Source organism: Balaenoptera ricei, unplaced genomic scaffold (genome assembly GCF_028023285.1).
Source record: "Balaenoptera ricei isolate mBalRic1 unplaced genomic scaffold, mBalRic1.hap2 scaffold_267, whole genome shotgun sequence".
Classification (NCBI taxonomy): Eukaryota; Metazoa; Chordata; class Mammalia; order Artiodactyla; family Balaenopteridae; genus Balaenoptera; species Balaenoptera ricei.
The window spans coordinates 136,806-155,305 of NW_026777505.1; the positions used below are offsets into that span (position 1 = coordinate 136,806).

General features: G+C 43.9%; 1 pseudogene; it reads right to left on the reverse strand.

The window, feature by feature from the left end:
* Nucleotides 1–2,294: 2,294 nt before the first annotated feature.
* LOC132358741 (malignant T-cell-amplified sequence 1-like) lies at nucleotides 2,295–2,814 on the reverse strand (annotated as a pseudogene).
* Between the last annotated feature and the right edge of the window lie 15,686 nt (nucleotides 2,815–18,500).

Sequence of the window (18,500 nt, forward strand, 5' to 3'; positions counted from 1 at the left end):
AGATCTATTTAAATGGCTTTGTGCTCTTCTAAAATTACTCTCCCGTGACAATGGCCAGGACTTAATGCACTTATGCACCAAATTATTTAGGTTCCTGGCCAAGTGTGGTAAACTGGTTAAAAAACAACAACAAACCAAACCAGTGAACTGTTTTTTAAACTGGTTGAAGGTGCCACCTACTGTCCAGTCTGTAGAAATGAGACGGGAATGTAACCTGAGCCTTGTCTCCTGAGAGCCACAGGAACTAGGTTATGAAGGTGAATTAGACTCATGTCTAATTATACTTTCTATTTATACTCTATTAATAATGAGTTATGTAAATAGTTATATTGATACTCTCTCCCCAAAAATCCCCAATCTCAGGTTACAGAAAATAAAAACTTAGAAAATTATTTTAAATGGTGGCAGATGTAGGAAACAGTATCAGGTTGTCATGTGCTTTCTGTAGATCCAGATTATACAGTAGCAAAATCCCTTTAGGGTTCTGCATCAAACATGCTCTTTGCCATTTCAACTCTAGTGATGACCGAAGCCCAGAGCCACCTGAGTAGCGGCTCTTGCTGCGGACTCGACTGTATTTACTTTACACTGTGTTGAACAGATGACAGAAAAAGAAAAAGCTCTAAGAAGGAGGAAGATTTCAGGTACGCAAAAATGGTATTTTTAAATATGATCTGGGAGTTTTGTTTTTCATTGACCAATCCATGATAGAACAGGCCCAAACGGGTTTTCAGAATAAAATGTACATTTACTTCCCCGGAGAGATACTGGCAGCCAAGTTAATTAAACATGTGTTTTCTAGGAAACTGGCATAAATTCTCACTTGTTTTAGACAAATAACTGATTTCCAGGCTGGCTTAAACCCAGCGAGTGCTCAAGGAATGTTCTAGTGACTACTGTGCAGCAAGGGTTTCATTATTTGTCCTTCGAGTGTGTTCTGTCTTTAATCCTTAAATAAAGACCCATTCTCTTCCACGTAACTTACCATTTGACTTGACTCTAGGCTGTATGACAAGACATTTCTATGTAATCACATGTAAAGTTGTGCGTGTGTGCGTGTGTTTTTAAATACAAACAGTGGACACTCTTGTTCAAGTTCATCCTGAGTTCCAAGTACACACACACACACACAAAACTGCATAATTCAGAGTAAAAGTACAATTTCTCGTTCATCCGTATCAAGGTATCCTTGGTTCATTTGTATATATTCTTCCAACTTAAAAAAAATATTTTCAAATATATTTTTATTTACTCACAGATAATATAGTTTCATTTTTACTTGTCTTAAATACTCTGTGTTGCCTCGAAGCTTGCTTTTGTCATTTAACAGCATGACTTTGAGGTGTCACCATTTCCTGTTTTGGGGTTTTCCACTGCTATTTGAGAACACTGCAGAAAGATTTCCACAGAACCACATAATACTGCTATAAGCATATCCAGGTTCATATTTCATTTCGATCTCTCACCTTCATGTTAATAACAATATGCATAATTAAACGTTTCTAAGTTTTCAAAGATAATTTTCTTTAAAATGAATATAAAGCCCATTCACCAAGCAGTTTCTGTGGTGTCTTGTCTTATTCTAGTCTCGTCTTGAATTCCTTAAAACTTTGAGGAGAAAACTTCGTTGTAAACTTTAGGTTAAACTGTGGGCTGTCTCTAGCGCAGCTAATTCCATTACTGACATCGGTGGTAATAACCTGTTTTCAGATTAATCCTACTAAAAATATCTAGCACATTAATGACAAAAACAAAGTTATTACAAGACAGTTCATAGCATGAGGCTTTGGAAGCCCGCAGGAGCCGGGAGCTGTCTGTTCCTGTGTAGTGGCTGAGGCGTCTCCTCGTCTCTCTTCCCCACCATGAAGGGCTGAGAGGGGCTCTGACTCAGCAGGAATGCTGGGAGAGAAGCCCCCCAGCCAGTTCAGCGCCCCTACACCTGACTCTTCCCCACACGGTCGTGTCCAGACCCTCACATGGGGGCACCTCAGCTGACACACTGAGAATTCAGTCCCATCTGTCTTCTCGCAGCCCCACCAGCACACTGCCTGGGTCATGAAGCTCTTTCGGGAGAGTTATAGCCTGACGGCCAGGAGAGGACACAGGGGCAGCTCCTCTGCGCTGTTTCCAAGCAAGGCGGCAACACTTGTTTTTGTTGTTTGGTTCTCTTTTCTGCATGTGTTGAATTTATTCAGCATAATCACAGGGGTGTTGTCGTCATGCTGTCACACACACACACAAACACAGATATTGCACCGCATCCATGTGGAGCCCAAGTGCATTCCTTCTGAGGCTTATTTACATGCTCTTATGTGCCACAGCCCATCTTTTAAATAATACATGTTTCAATGCCAGTTGCTGTGTTGACTTTCTCAGCATCATCTGCAGACATCTTCACGACTGCAGCACCCAGAGCAAGCTGTTTTCCTTCTGCATCAATTGCAACAATCCTATCTGCTGCAGCGGAGCAAAGCTTAGCTCCTAGAGAAGCTAAGCCTAGACACGTGATATCAACTCCTCTGAGTACAAATTTGATGGCTCCTTTATCCACCTGCTGGTGTGAAAATAGGGTCTTTTTTATCTCTTCTTTTGTGGAATAACCTTGGAATTGGATAAAACGACTCTTCTCTTTTTCTAAATAGAGTAACTCTCCAGTCATTGTAAAGATTTAGATCTGTTCGTGACATCCCACTCTTTTAACTGGTTCCTTCTTAGGCACGACTGGATGAATCCATGGTTCAATGCCTGGGAAAGGTTCTACTTGTTCTTAGTACCCTTAATAGCAGGGTTTCCACTGGATGTAGCTGAACACATTTCGTTTTAATCAAATTTCTTGAACATGATTCAAGGTGAAGGGGTGATGATAGGGAAGGGCCGGGAATGGGGAAAAATAGACTTAGCAAGGATCTGGCAGACCCCCTACACTTGGAAGGCCAAAGGGACGGTGCAGCTGGGGTCGTTACCCGCAAGTGACGCATCTGGCCGCCCTTTTCCGGCTCTAGGGAAATCTCACTCCGTCTGCTCCTTCAGCTACCTCCTCCAACTATTCATGTGAGCACTGTGGCAATTTGGGGGCTGTTTGGAGTTACCAATTCCTCTCCAGGGCTGGTAGCTGAAAGGGAGGAAGTTGAGCAGGAAGAAGAGACGAAGCACTCATTCTCGTTGCAAGAACAGAATGGAGGGGCGGCATCTGGTCTCCAGAGGGACGGCTGGCCATTTCTGCAGGCTCACAGAGGTCAGAAGCGTGTGGGCTTCAACGCTCAGGGGCATCCTCCTGAATTCCACTACCAAGTTAGGGTCCCTCTCGCGGCCCTAACCTCCCATGGGCTAGCAGACCTCTGGTGGGTGGCTGACTACCCTCGTCTGGGACTTGGAGCCTGGCTACTTTAACTAATAAATTGTTGATGAAAGTAATCAATAAACAATCTATAATAGGAATAGAAAAGCATCTTATTTGAGCCAAACTGTGGACTATAGCCTGGAAGACAACCCCTCAGATAGCTCTGAGGAACTGTCCCAGGGAAGCATGGTTTTCAGTACAGTTTTATATATTGTCAGAACAAAGAACATTAAACAAGTCAGGTTTAAGGTTTAACAAGTCCTTTAAGGTTTCAGGGGAAAAAAACAAAAACGAAAACAAAACAAACAAACAAAAAACGGATCAGCCCATCAACAGCGAGTCAGCATGGCCTTGGCACCTGGGAAGTGAGGCCTATTATTGAAGGAGCTTCAGCATTGGCTTCCCAGGAAGGGAGGCATTTCATCTTTATTTTTAACATGGACATTCTTTACTTCTAGTCAATGCACTCTTTTCTTTAATAATTAAAGCAGAAGCACAACGTATGTTTGATAGACCACAAGCAGGCTGTTCTACTATGCGTGTCATTCAAGTTAACTCATGTATAAGCCAGACGACTTCCCCATACCTCAATATGTGAAAATATCGTTTATCAAAATCCTGGGTCTGAGTGGGGTGTTTAGCTTTTTCTGCTTTCTTTCTACCCGGAAGCTCCTCTGCTTGTTTCGATCGTGACTAGCATTTACTACCCTCTCACCTGTCAGAGTTTGCACACATGGACCATCACCTACTTCACACACTATGGGTGCTCGACATAGCCCGTGGAGGGGTCCTTGTTACTGTCAACTGCAGAGCAGTCTAACTCCCAAATCCCTCTCATCACTGCTTTCCCCCCGTCACAAGTCAGTTTCTCTGGAAGGGAATGTTAAGATGAATTTTGGGAAACAGGGTGCAAATTAGGTGTCAACCTCTGTGACAGAGCAGAGAGGGAGCAGGATTTGCCAGATGGCATAGTTGAGCAGGTGTCCAGGCCTGAGGAAGCCTTGGCTCAGCCCATGGGGGCTCTGAAGCATATGTGGCCATCACAGGTGTTGTAAGTGCCCTTCTGCACTTGACCATTGGGCTTGCCAGCCCTGAGAGGGACCCGTGCATGGGTGAGGCTGCTGAGGGGATCTTGGCTGGAAGTTGCCTGTTGATGGCACTCCAGCAGCTGGGCAGTGAGTGTTTTCTGGACCAGAGGTGTGGGTGGCACATCCGTGTGCACCCTGAGTGGTGCCCATATTTTAGAGATGAGTAGTGGGGAACATGTTAGAGATATTTGGCTTGTCATCTTCACATTGCTGCACCACTTAACATGCTACACTACCTGATTCTGGTGGTAAACAGTCATGATGATTAAATTTCTTTAACTTCATTTGGAATTATTACTGTAAAATAGATTGTTTCCTAATATTTACTACATATTCTGGTAACAAAGTCACACTAATATCAGTAAAATTCGTTTAGGTTCATTGTGAGTTGTTACCCTGAAGGCTATTGAAATAATGAGGACTCTGTTCTCTCACATTGCATAATCTAAGTAGATACACGCTGTTGATGCAGGCACATAGAGGGGCAGATCTGGGGGGATATATTAAACAAATGTGACATTAAACACACTTTAGGTAAAGGCATCTTGGGCCATTTGGCCAAATACCACTAAGGGATGGAGGACTTCCAGTCCGATTTGCAGGCAAGGATCCAAAAATAGCCTGAAGCTACTACACAATAAAATCCTATGCTTTAGTTTGTCATAATTCCAACACTGGGCAAGTCTTGGTGAGTCATTTGTTGTTGTTGTTTTGTAGTTGTTGTTTTGGTTCTCCTTGCAATCTACTGGTGACACTTGAGAAAAAATTTTCAGCTGGGGCAATTTTTCCCCAATCCCCCATCCCCAGAGGACAAGTGGCTACATCCGGAGGCATTTTGAGTTGTCACGCCTGAGGAGATGTTAGTGGGTAGAGGCCAGGGGTGCTGTTCAACATCGCAGAATTCACAGGACAGCTCCCACAGCAAAAAATTATCCAGCTCAGTATGTCTTTAATCCCCAGGTTGAGAAATCTTGCCCTAGAGTAAGAGCAAATGGCTTAAACAGCACACAATGTGCATTCTGCACTTTTTGAGCAGAGCATTGGACTAAAACCTTTATACAAAAAGTGAATAAGCTTGTTGAGGTTAGTGGCACTGTGACAACTCTTGTTGAAAGTCACCCCCACGTGATACTGTACCTCTCATGAGCTTTCAGTGTAGTTGAGCTTTAACAGCCTGACACAAGCCTGGAACAACTTTGGTCCTTCCCACTTGGTCTAGGCAAATCTCTAGGAGGAGAAGCTAAAAGGGTCGTATTATGAGAGGAAAAAGAACACGCAGATGAAACAAGCTGTGAGAGCTTTAGCGCCCACCACAGGTAGTGAGGTCTCTGGAGCTCAGCTGCAGTCACAAGCTGTGTGAATCAGCTTAGGAGTAGATGCTTGTGCAGTTTAGCCTCCTTGTCCCCAGTAAATATTCATGGACTGCCTGCTACATGCTAGACACGGAAATGTCACAGCCCAGTCTCAAGCAGCACCGCTGTAAGCCTGGACACTCAGGACGTGGTATAGGTGCTGTGATAGACACCAGAAGAAGCCTCAGTTGAGGAGAGCACAGAGCACAGACTAGTGACTGCACAGGCTCTAATTTGTAAACCTTGCAGCTACAAGGGTCCTGCTCATGTGTGAAGCCAAAGAAGTGCCTGATGAATGGCTGATATCCTGACACTGAGTTTACCAAGAAAAGCTGCCCGTCTGGGGGTGCTGAGAGACCAGCCCCATGGAGGACGTGGTAGAGCTGCCGCCACAGCTGCCTGCATACGGTCTCAACTGCCTGGTCCTGCCACGCACACTGGGCCGGCTTCCTCACCTTACCTCTCACTGTCATCTTTTTGGCTGAACGAAAACACATCTATATTTGACTTTTCTCTGGCATTTCTCATTTGTCTGGATGGTTACACAATAACATTGTAAAAGTAATAGGACAATTTTGACCATATTAGGTATTTTGCAGGTGTTTCTACCTTTAGTCCATGTTTACTCTGCCATCTGGAAAACAATGACAGCTAATAAATTTCCCAGTGACCAATCTTTGCAAATCTGAGTAGAAGTTAGAAACCTCTAAAGCTGTAGTAAATTGAGTGTATGAGACTAGGCTCAATGAAGTTCTGAATATATTTATTCATGGCAATCTTATCAGGGGAGATTTTTTCTTATTGTATTTTCGGGCTATATCTTAAACCAACGCACAGCCTGTGCTTAGGTGGCAAGCATTAGCAACCTCCAATCGGTGCTAGCATGCACACCCGGGGAAAGTCAGAGGCGCCTTTAGTTGTCCTGCACATCTGAACACCTTGCGGGGTGAGACTAACAGCACGGAAGGTCTCCAGTGACAGCAGGTACCCAGTTATCCCAGCTCTGAAAGGAGGAAGATGGGGCAAGGACGGCTCGCTGGCTGCAGGGAAGGTGCTTATGACTGGCTGTGTGCCCCTGCCCGGCTGATAGCAGGCCTGAGAGCCTCAAGGAAGGGAAAGAAAAGAGAGACAGGAGGGAGGAGAACAGTGGGAGAGGGGTAAATTCACCTCCAGGTGGCAAAACACAAGTGTCACAACAGAGACTGGGGAGGAGAGGGGGTCCGGTGGGAGGAGCCGGAGAAGAAATGCCTTTAGGACGCTTCCTCCACCTCCCCCACTCCAGACGGGGTGCAGGGGTCGAGGGACTGTGTTTGCATCCACTCCCCTCACTAAGAGTGTGCGCTTCAAGCTGGTCTTGAGAACACACCTCATTCTTCACTGTGATTGCAAGTTGGGTCTTCTCTGCCCACTTCCCCCTTACATTTCACTTTGCCCTGAAGTCTTCATTTTTTCAGGCAAACAGTTTGGCTCAGTGGGCAGAGTTGAGCACCCAGAAGGTAAATCCTGACTCGCAGGTGTAATATATATTCATATTAATAGCTTATTTATATTTATTAATTTAATTTATTATAATAAAAGACTACTACATATATATATGTACATATAATGTAAATAAACTGTTAAATGATATACTAATATTATTTTAATATAATAATATTTATTAATATATCAATAATATATGTTCATATTAATCATACATAGGCTGATTTAGTTAGTGACATCCTTGGCAAGAAAAAAGCAAAGATTATAGAAATCAGAAGAACTCAGAACTTTGAAGATCTTTGAGAGAACTCCATGTCCACGATGTAAATGGAGAGAAGTATGTGAAGGGCTCCTGGCCAGGGCTGCTCACAGAGCTTTTCTAGGCCCCCTGTTTACTGGGTCAAGAGTGAATCAGGGCGCCCCAGATGTCTGGATAAAAACAGCAGCCTAGGGGCCAGGGCCCAGCTCCCCTGGACAATGCCTGTCCTTCTTTCACCACATTGCAGTGGCCCAGCCCGCGCACGCATCACTTCCTCACTTACACTCCTGTGAACAAACGTTACCACTTCTCCTACACAATGAAGTGTGCGTGTTGCAGAAGAATTGGCACCTACCAAATAGTGACAAACATCTTAAAACTACGGAGAGAGGGAGAAGGAGAGATAGATGGATAAATAGTTAAACATGCCACAGTTTTAGACTATAATGTAAAAATTATGAAAATAGAAATTAATGTTAAAAGTGTTTAGCTCTCAGCTTTTATTTTTACCAATGCCTTCATTAAACAATTTATCAGTTATCTAACTACAGTAGATTCCAAATCATAAAATAGGATTTTAATTTTGAAGTACTGTAGTTTTCTACATTTCCAAAATGTGCCTTCAAATCATCCAATGTCTTCTTAACCAAAGCAGACATTTGTTGCATATTCAAAGACCCTATCAGAATGTTCCCAGGAGGTTAGTGAGGAGTTTCCTGGAACATCGTCTGCTTTCCCCTGTTGCCAGAAGGGTTTTTATAAATGGATGTTAGTTTTGAGAGAGCTTGGTGAACTGGTTCAGCTCTTACACATGCAGAAACTCTTTGTTGACCAACATTCTCCAGTAGGTTTAGCTTCCACTTGAATGTGCCCTAAATCCCGAGCCACTAAGCAGGCCAAGAGCCTCGCTATGCCATTATGCCCTCGGCTTCCACCCACCAGGGTCATGGGCCCACAGGATGCAGAATGGACTGGACTCTCTAGGCCACTTGTCCCCTCCTACCCTTCCCCACTCACAATCCCAGAGAAACCAAGCTCTTTGCCCTGATTTAAGGAGGAAGGAGATCCAGCAACAGTGCCAGAAGAGGCACATGGGAGGGGCCCCTGCACTCCCAGAGGACCGTGGACTCATCATGTAGTGTTGGGTGGAACATGGTGGCTGGAAGAGACTCAGGACCTGACACCTATGAGACCTCGCCTGCTGAACAGACTCAGAAACCGTCTGTGGGATGTGCGAACTGAGGAACAGGAGGCGACTTGGATGGACTGGAGGTAGAGGGGAGGGTTTTCCCTGTTGCAAAGCACAGGCTGTGGTCTTTCTGGGCTGGAAATATTGACAGATCAGCACCTAATGGAGGGTGTTGGTTGGAGGTGTCCTGGTAGTAGAGTTTCTTAGGGAGGTGAGAGGAGATTCTGGGAGGATGCAAAACACCTCCGAGAGCCTTGGACCACACACCCAGCCTTCTGACCCCAGCGGTAGAAGGTAGCAATTTCTTATATTTAAAGCTGTCCCAGGTCAGGACAGCCGATTTCCCAGGGCCTGAACAGTGAGGAATACAGGTGGGTGTTGCCAAAGATGAGCAGTGTCCCTGAGCAGAGGGCAGATGAGGGCTCCCAAGAAAACAGAACACAGGCTATTGAGTCAGCAAGACAGTCATGAAGGGGGTGAGGCAGACATCATGCTGGAACTCACAGCAATCATTGCCCTTGAAAAAGCCCCCACAAGGGAGTGAAGCGTTGGAAAAGGAAAGTGAAGATGGAGGACTGTTCGGGGCAGGCACACAGGTGAGCGCGCATGGAACACGTAGCACATCTTAGTTCCTTAGAGGGTTTTTACTGAGAAAACAAGGACAGGTCCATGAGGGAGCCCTGAAATATGGATGGTCTAGAAAGTCATTTATTATTTTCTTGTCAAGCTCTACCTCTTCCGGGTGGAAAGAGAAAAAGAGAAAGAAAGGAAGGAAGGAAGAAAGGAATGACAAGAGATGACCCCAAGTGTTCACTGGTTCTCCTCCATAGGGGCCTGGCGGCGACCTCAGCAGAATTCGCCCTCAGTAGACAAGCACTGTACCTCACGGGGCTCCTGGGTGACTGCAGGTCCCAGGGCACTGCTTCCTTGTCCCAAGCACAACAACTTGCCTGGGGGCAGCTGCCCTCTTCACTAGAGTCTCTCAGTGTCTGGAGTTCTATTTACAATGAGGGGCACTAATAGTGGGGTCATGGTCAGTTTGGATGACATTGGGAGTTCCAAGGAAGGGCAGCATGGCTGGGCTTGTGTCCTCTGGGCCTACTGGCAGCTCCAGGTGAGTGGGGTAAGTTGGGGTCAGGCAGGGAAGCGGTACTTAATGTTAGTCAACTGTAGACTTTAAATGGTTAAAATTGAAAATATATTTTTTACAATAAAAACCGAAAAATCAAAAAACTCTGGTGGCATGTGAAAATACGTAAAATCTTATGGCTTAACAAGAAAAATTCTTAGGCCAAACGAAGGAGTACATTACTGATACATTCTAAAACATGAGCCTCAAAAGCATGATATTCAGTATAAGAAACCAGACATAAAGGGCACATAATGTATGATTCCAGTCACATGAAATATTGAGAATAGGCATATCCGTAGAGACAGAAAGCAGATTTGTGGTGGCCACCGCCTGAGCATAGGTGGAATAGAAGAGAATAATGGGGATGGGGTTTCTTTTAGAGATAATGAAATTTGCTGGTATTAGTGCCGATGGTTGCACAACTTTGTGAATAGATTATAAATCACTAAATTCTACACTTTTCAAAGGGTGAATTTTATGGTATGTGAATTATGTCTCAACTTAAAAAATGGTGATTAATAAATGTGATTTTTAAAATAACATGGGAAACATTATCATGAGTTTTATTTGCTTCCTGCCATACTAAGCTCTGTAGATATGAAAAAAGACACACCCCCAAACGAGAACAAGCACTATTTACTCAGAACTTGTCTATAGAGCACGGGAGTCAGCCAACACCACTCACATCAGGCTGATACTCAGGGCACACATAAGAGTGGGGACACTTTCTGGTGGCAAAATAAGAAGGCATGTCCTGCCCAGAGCTTGTGATGGGGGAGGCTGGAGACAAGCTGATAGGAAGAAGGGCATCCTAAATGATTACTTAGGGGAACATATTTGGCTTTCCCCGCATTTGGTTCTACATGGAAAAGACTGAAAATGACGAAGCTGTGAGTCACTGAGCAAGTCCTGACCCTTGAGGCCTATTGTTGCAGAGGTTGGAGTCTGGTTTTCCACATTGGTTGCTGTAGGGTGTGGGGCAGGGCCTTGTGGCTGGACAGAGAGGTTCCCAGACTTCCAGGTGGATTTAGAAAATTCTGCATCCCAAAACCCTCCTTCATCATCTTCAATCAATCAGGTACTCTGTGGATAGATAAACTTGAATCAATGTTTTCAAAATTAACTGCAAACAGAATTGGAAATGACTAATGTACAGTATAATGACATATTAAAAGGCAAATATTGATAGAAGGATCTAACAGAATTTTATAAATTCCTTCCAAGCAATGAATATGCTCAATTAAAATTATACACTCATGAACTTCAGTATTTGGTAGTACTATCTGTGTGAAAAGAATTTTCAAATATGAAATATGTAAACCATGCAAAATCTCCTTATAAGTCAGGATTAACAACTGAAATTTTGATGATAGGAATCTGTAATAAGCTAAATGGCATCCCCCTTGCAAAAGAATTCCATTTTTCTCATTAGCAGACTTGTATCACAAAAAATTGTACTAAATATATTTTAAATTTCATAAATCAACATTTTGTGAAAAAGACTGCAAACGATAGGAATTATTACAGTAATGTCGATTTACTATAAACATTAGGATTTCTCATTTCACTAAGGTTCACATTGTAGTGAATCTCACAACAAAAAAATTTTTAATTCATTAAATTTTCTTCTTGCCCCACTACCGAAATCCTGCCATCTGGTCGACCTTGCCGCTGCAGACGCCAAGTGACATGCAACTGGTGTGAACCTCAACAGGAAGGATCCTGATCTCACACCGGCGAAGGCGCACCGCCACGTCCCTGACACCCGGCCTCGACCCAGGCCACCATCGTTCCCATTTCTCGCCCTGGGAGATCCTCCCGTCAGCCCGCGCGTCTGTAGGTCGTTCCCTGTCTGCAGAGCTTCTTCAGAGAAGCTACAGACAACCGCGCCCACCCAGGACCGCGGCCAGGCTCGTGTCTCCTGTCACGGGATGCCCCTGGCGGTCCCTGTTTCCCAGAGAAATGACTACGACCTACAACCACCGAAGCCTAGGAGGGACTGCCGCCCCTCCACTAGCGCCCTCCCCGCTTGCCCTCGACAGTCCGCGGTGAGGGGACCTGCACAAACGCAAGCGAGACGCTAACGAGGTGACCAAGGAGTGGAGAGGGGAGCTCCCCGCGTAGACGCCGGTTCAATTTGCCGGGTGGATCCCGTCTGTTGACAGGCATCCCGTTCCCCTTCCTCGCGGCAAGATCCGCCCCCATGACAGCCTCGCGTGGAACCCGGAGAAACTGAAGTGTCCCCCGTTGGGCAGCCCCACCGCCTCGACTGCACCGGAATGGACCCGGGCCCCCAAGCCGGCGAGGACGCACCGACGGATCGTGACACACGGAGGACGACTTCGGGCACGGACATCCTCTTCTGGTCACGCATAGCAGGACGAGAGGTCTCCGCTGGGCAAGGGGCACCAGGGAGTGCTGGTCGACCGGCGCAGACCCACGCCCCCCAACCCGCCAACACTTCGAGGGAGCTCAGCGCCGAGCCCACAACACACTTCTCTCCACATTCAATTTCCAGTGAGAGCAGGAGGCGCCCACCACTCCGCACCACCGGGATGGTCGCCGCCAGCTTGCGGCCTCCCGGAACTCTGCCCCGCGCCTGGCGGGCGAGTCATATCCCTCGCGAAGGTCGCCGAAGCTCAGGAGGGAAGGAACAATATAAAAGCGGCCGCCAGGTGGCTCCCGACAACGGGCTGGAACGTCAGCGGGATGGATTCTGATCGCTGGACTGCGAGAGATCAGCTCAGACGGCCCAAACGCTCGAGTTACTCTCGGGACGTCCGCCTCGGAGCTACCTGCCGGTTTGGCTTGGCACTGCACGACGGGACCGCAGGAGAGGACAGGGCTGGGACGATTTGGGCAAGAGGCTGCCGTAAAGGAGAAGCGCTCCTCACGCTAATGTGGAGAATTCTGCAGTCGGAACCCTGACTCTGCAGACCTGGGTTCCCTTGGTGCCCAGCCTCTTACCTCCTTATCAGGAGACCTTAGCAATTCACTTGGTTACTTCAATTATCTCTGCCCACGCTACACCTGTGCAGTTCTTCTCTCCATGAACCTAGAGGTGCTTTCCCAAGGAAAAGACCTCCCCATGCCATTGCAGTTAGGAGCCAAGGAGACAACTGAACATTTGCATCTGGACCTATTAGAGAAATTTTATGTATCCAACACAAGAAGATACAAGACTGAGAGGGTCTTATAAATTTAGCACCACATGGCCATGGCTTTCATGAAACACTGACGCACACTCGGCAAGTCCAGGGGTGCCAGGAAGAAGAAAGAGACACACACACGCACACACAAAAGCACACACACACACACACACACATCCCCGGGACTAATAGGAACACTTACCAGGGCTGGCAATGGTGGGATCAGAAGGCCCATTGTTGCCACTTCTGGGGTTCCCTGGGTTAGAACCCCAGCTCATTCAGGCAGATCCTTGCTGTTTTATTGATGTCACTGTGGCGGAGTGAGGTCTTGGAGCTCCTCAGACTGTCGTTTGCTGTCCGGTGCCCTACATTTTGTTCTGTGTACTATGCCCCTTCTCCTCCATACACAGTCAAAATTAAGAAAATAAGAATCTGCAGACATTGCATTCAACTTTCTAATTTGGATGAAGGTTAAGAACACAAAGGAAAAGAATTATGTGAACAACTTTTTTAAGGAACTTACGTTTATCATTTTGAAGCTATCAAAATGTTTATGAGTAGTCTGTAAAAAGTAAATCTTTTTAAAATTAGGAAAAATAAATGATTATTGCTATCTCTCACCAAACCCCCACTCACACCAGCACCTATGACACAGGACTCACCTGGTGAAACGCCTGCTCCTCACTGGCCTAGAGATTTCTGCTCTGAGTCATTCTCTATCCCCTGTGTTCACCGCATTCCTAAGTCCACTGCAGCCAGTAACATGATGAAGGAGGCCACTGAGCCCAAGGGAGGACCTTTAAAAAATCAGAAGGGAAAAACCTCTCCCTTCTTCTGTGAGTTCACAGCCTTAATGGAGGCTGGAACAAGTGAAAGTAAATGTTGAGAAAGAGAGTATTTCTACATTGGTCCCTGACCTGCCATATCCCTAACTGGGTAGTGAACATAACTGGCGTTAATATTTCCTGGGTTCACTTAGAAAATCCGGACCCAAAGTAGAAACCTGACCATTTGGCAAAAGATGGATTAATTCAGGAATCAAAGTAAGTTTTTTACTCACCTGTTGTTTCATTATCAGGAACTCTGCCACCACCTGCCCTCCTCTGCATGCTTATGCAGGGACAATCCGAATATCAAGCAGATAAATCTGAGGAAAGAGAAAGCAGCCTTGAGAACCCAGCCTTTCAAAGTTTTGTTAGATACACCAGGCATGAATCCCCAACCACTCAGCTGGGGGTGACCCCTCCCACCTAACCCACAAGCATGCGCAGACAGAAGGAACGCATTTTCCTCCCATGATCAAAAGCAAGGCTGCATTGGCTACTTGGCCTGTAAGGAGGATATAATATCCCCATTTTGCAGAAAACAATGCAAATTATGGGGTGTTATACTTTGATTCCACTTACTGTTCAGAGTTATTATTTTATTAATATTCAGTGCCTATTCAGTGTTTATTCCCAGGTAAACCTTACCGTGGTGTCCTGGAGAGTCTTGACTCCACAGCAAGGACACTTATCGCAAAATTCTCACTTAATAATTCTTGGTGAAAGGCACCAATATTTGTTCTCCAACATCCATTCAAGGTCTTTAGCACCCCACCTTCCCTGCTGCGCCCCCTACCCCACCTGATGCCCTTGCCCTCAGTCACCTTGGTTCCTCCTCATGTGGGAATCAGCAACATCAGAGCCTCAACACTAGCTCTGCCCTCCATGGCCTTGGACATGTGGTCAGGAGATTTTCTGTCAATTTAATGGACGATGGAACAATCTGAGGACCCATGTCATTTGACATTACATGTCATACTCTAACCTGGGCTTCAATGAAAAGGTAATTGATTAAACATAGCTCATGGATATAGTGTTTGAAACATAAAGAAGACCTAAAACTGAATCAGAAATCTATGACAAGTGAGGGTTTACACAGTAGAGAAACCACAATGAATATCATTTATGTGAGAAAGCATAAAACTTAATCAGAAAACTTAATCAGAAAGCTATGACCAGTGAGGGTTTACCAGATAGAAAATCTGTGTGAATTCAGCAAGGTAACACTACCTGTGAATGTAACTAACATGGTGAGATTTTCAATGAAGACCATCACTGAGGGAGCCGCCTAGAATTCACATATAGAGAAATGACTGAATGAATATTATGTGAGTAATTTTTAACAGCCTCCCTTTCCTTGTCAATAGCAAGGATTTCATGCTGGAGAAGAGCCCACTGAATGCAATGAATATGAGGACATTTCACATACAACAACGTTAACTCCACGTGACTTATACTTTCAGCCAAAATGGGAGAGACTTCAGCCGTTATTCATCACTGAATTGGCATAAGCTAATTATACTAGAGAGAAACCATGCCAATCTCAGAATGTAGCAGGTTTTTAGTCACCCTCCAACCTTAGACAACATGAGAGAGTGCACCCTGGAGTGACTCTTGCAAATGTCCTGAAGGTGGGAAATAATTCAGCTGAAGCCTCGCATTTATACACCAACAGCTCACACTGGAGAAGACGAACATTATAAAGGTAATGTAGCCAGAGAGCTGACTTTTATTCACACCAATAAACCCACACGGGAGAGAAGCCCTATGTTTGGAATGACTGTGGAAGAGATTTCAGTGACCATCCAACATTTCGATGTCATGAGCACATTCACACAGGAGAGAAACCACAATGAATATCATTTATGTGAGAAAGCATTTAGTCAAAGCCATAACCTTATTCATCGGGGAGAATTCACACTGATAAGAAACCCTACAAATGCGATGAATGTGGAAGAGCCTTTAAACGCAGCTCACACCTTATACGCACTAGAAAACTGACAGGAGATACACACTATGTCTGGAATCCATGTGGTGCAGCCTTAACCCAGACTTCCCACTTTTAAACACCAGAGAATTCATACAGAGTAGAAACCCTGTGTCTGTAATCAATGATATGGAGCCTTCAGCCAGAAAATATCCCTTTTAAACCACCAGGAAAGTCATGTGGAGAGAAACCCTGACCCTGTAGTCGTGGTGGAAAAGCCTTCAGTTGGAGCTCCAGACTCAGAATACACAGAGAACTCAGAGTGGGCTGCATCCCTGACACAGTAGAGAAGACAGCCCAAGGTTTCCTACGAGGAGAGCCCTCTTGGGGTACACCATCTAATCACTGCTGTAGAAGAAATCCGTTAAAATGAATGCTAGAGTTCCATTAGTCATGGAGTCACTGGACATGAGAGGGTTCACACTGAAAAAATAGTCTCAGTGTAATGAAGGAAGGACATTCTTCAGTGATTCCTTATTCCTGAGTGAACAAGAAAGTGCTCACACTGAGGAGATGCCAATTCTAAAGACAATGTGGAAAATCTTTCACTTGTTATTCACATGAGAAAACTCATACTGGGAAAATAATCTGTAAATAATCTGTTAGCATGCAACTGAGACAATAATGAAGTCCTTCAACAATTGTCTTTTTATTAAATATACAATATAAAGATGTAGATGGTGAAGGGTTTTGAGAAGTGCTGAAAGCAATATTCAGTATCAAGTAAGAAGAAACGAAGCAAACCTGCTTCAGTAGATCAGTATTTGCAAATATGTAAGCACTACTGAGTGGGTATGTGTCATTCAAAATCATGAAATATTGGGATGAGTAAGAATGGGCCCGTTTTCTGTTAATACTCTGTCACTGTTGATCAGTTAGACACTTTCTGTCTTTATAAAATTATAATCATAATTACAAAGACTGGGATCAATCAAGAAACAACGTTGAATGTTAACTGAAAATGTAAAACATAGTATGATGTGTGTTAACTCTTACATTAGCATCCAAATATGTGTATACACGTTCAGGATGAATGGCTTCAAGGATAAATACACACATACTTTGTGATTAACCTCTGCTGCTTCAATTAACTCTATTACTTAACTTTCATTTACTATTTCCCACATGACTTTAAAAAAGAATCATATATTAATTATATTTAAACAAAGGTGAATAATTGTGGGTACATGGACAGGAAGAACTCAAGAATTCAGAGTCAGACGGTGGTTTAATCCCTACTTAGCATTTTGTAGCCAAGGGTTTCTTTGTTTGGTTGTCCAAGAAGAACAGATTGATATCTTCAGGACTGAGAGGGTGAAAGATCTTTGCAGACATAAAAAGAGTTGTACTTTAAGAATGTATTCGAACAATAAGGGGTGCATATACTAAATCATGTAAACACAAAGGAGATCCCTCAGAGAGCCATTGGTAAGTCTACCTTTAAAGCTTTACTCTTTGATCTAGAAAAATGGTACTAAAAAAAGTTCCGGGAGAAAGATCAGCATAGAGACAATGTCTATTTTGTCAATTAAACCTTCAAGAAGGCTAGCTAGGGAGAGCGTACAGGCTGCATGATGAGTTCTGGCCCTTTTTCAGTTCAATTTCTTTTTCTTTGTTGGCCAAAACATTCGTTATAGCCCTGAGGTCCATTGAAGTCTAATGGGTTGAGAAATGGTATTCTCGGGCCTATAAAGCCCATCACGGGGACTTTCCTAGCATTCCAGAGGTTACGACTTCACCTTCCAATGCAGGGAATGTGGGTTCGATCCCTGGTCGGGAAGCTAAGATCTCACATGGCTCGCAGCTAAAAAACCAAAATATAAAACAGTAACAATATTGTAACAAATTCAATAAAAGCCTTTAAAAATTGGTCCACATCAAAAAAAAAAAAAAAATCTTAAAAAAAAATTTTTTTAAATGCCCAAGATGTGAGCTGTAATATTACTGTGTGTACATGCATCTGAGTGCACACACACACACCCATGAAAGGGAGGGACACTGTAACAACTTTCTGATCATAAAGGGAAAATGTGACTCAGGAATTATTGGCATAAAGGATTCATGCAGGAGAGAAATAAGCTAAATCACCTTGTTCCTTCATTTATCAACTTTTCAATTATTAAATATTTAATGAGAACTTCCAACATTTCAAACTTCGATTGTTATGACGATTAAACTGTAAATAACACGCCTTTCTCTTCATAGAACTCTGTATTCTAATACAGGTAATAAGAATAAATTGCAAAATAAAATTTCTGACATTAAAAAAAAGACATGTTCATACATTGTATAGTTACAAAATATCACTACTAGTCTACAATAAAAAGTTGGCACTTCATAAAGTAAAATTGATATTTAAAACATCTCAATTCTGGAACTTTGAAAGGTTATATATTTTTAGAAAGACTGGTTAGTAAAAATATTTTACAAAATTCTCAATTTTGGAAAAGCTAGTCTGCATGAATTGGGGAGAGCAAAGCTAGACTTCCTGTCTTAAGATCCAGTTTGCTGTTCTCTATATTCCAAAATAAGTACTTTTAAAATTGTTAGAATTCAAAACTATATGTTTGAAAATCAGTAACGATTTTTATAAGGATAAAAATTCTGCTGTACGTTCCTGTTAAAATAACTTTCATCATCCATTTTATTCAAAATTCAACCGTTTACCATTTTAAAGGATAACAGACAAGAGGATATC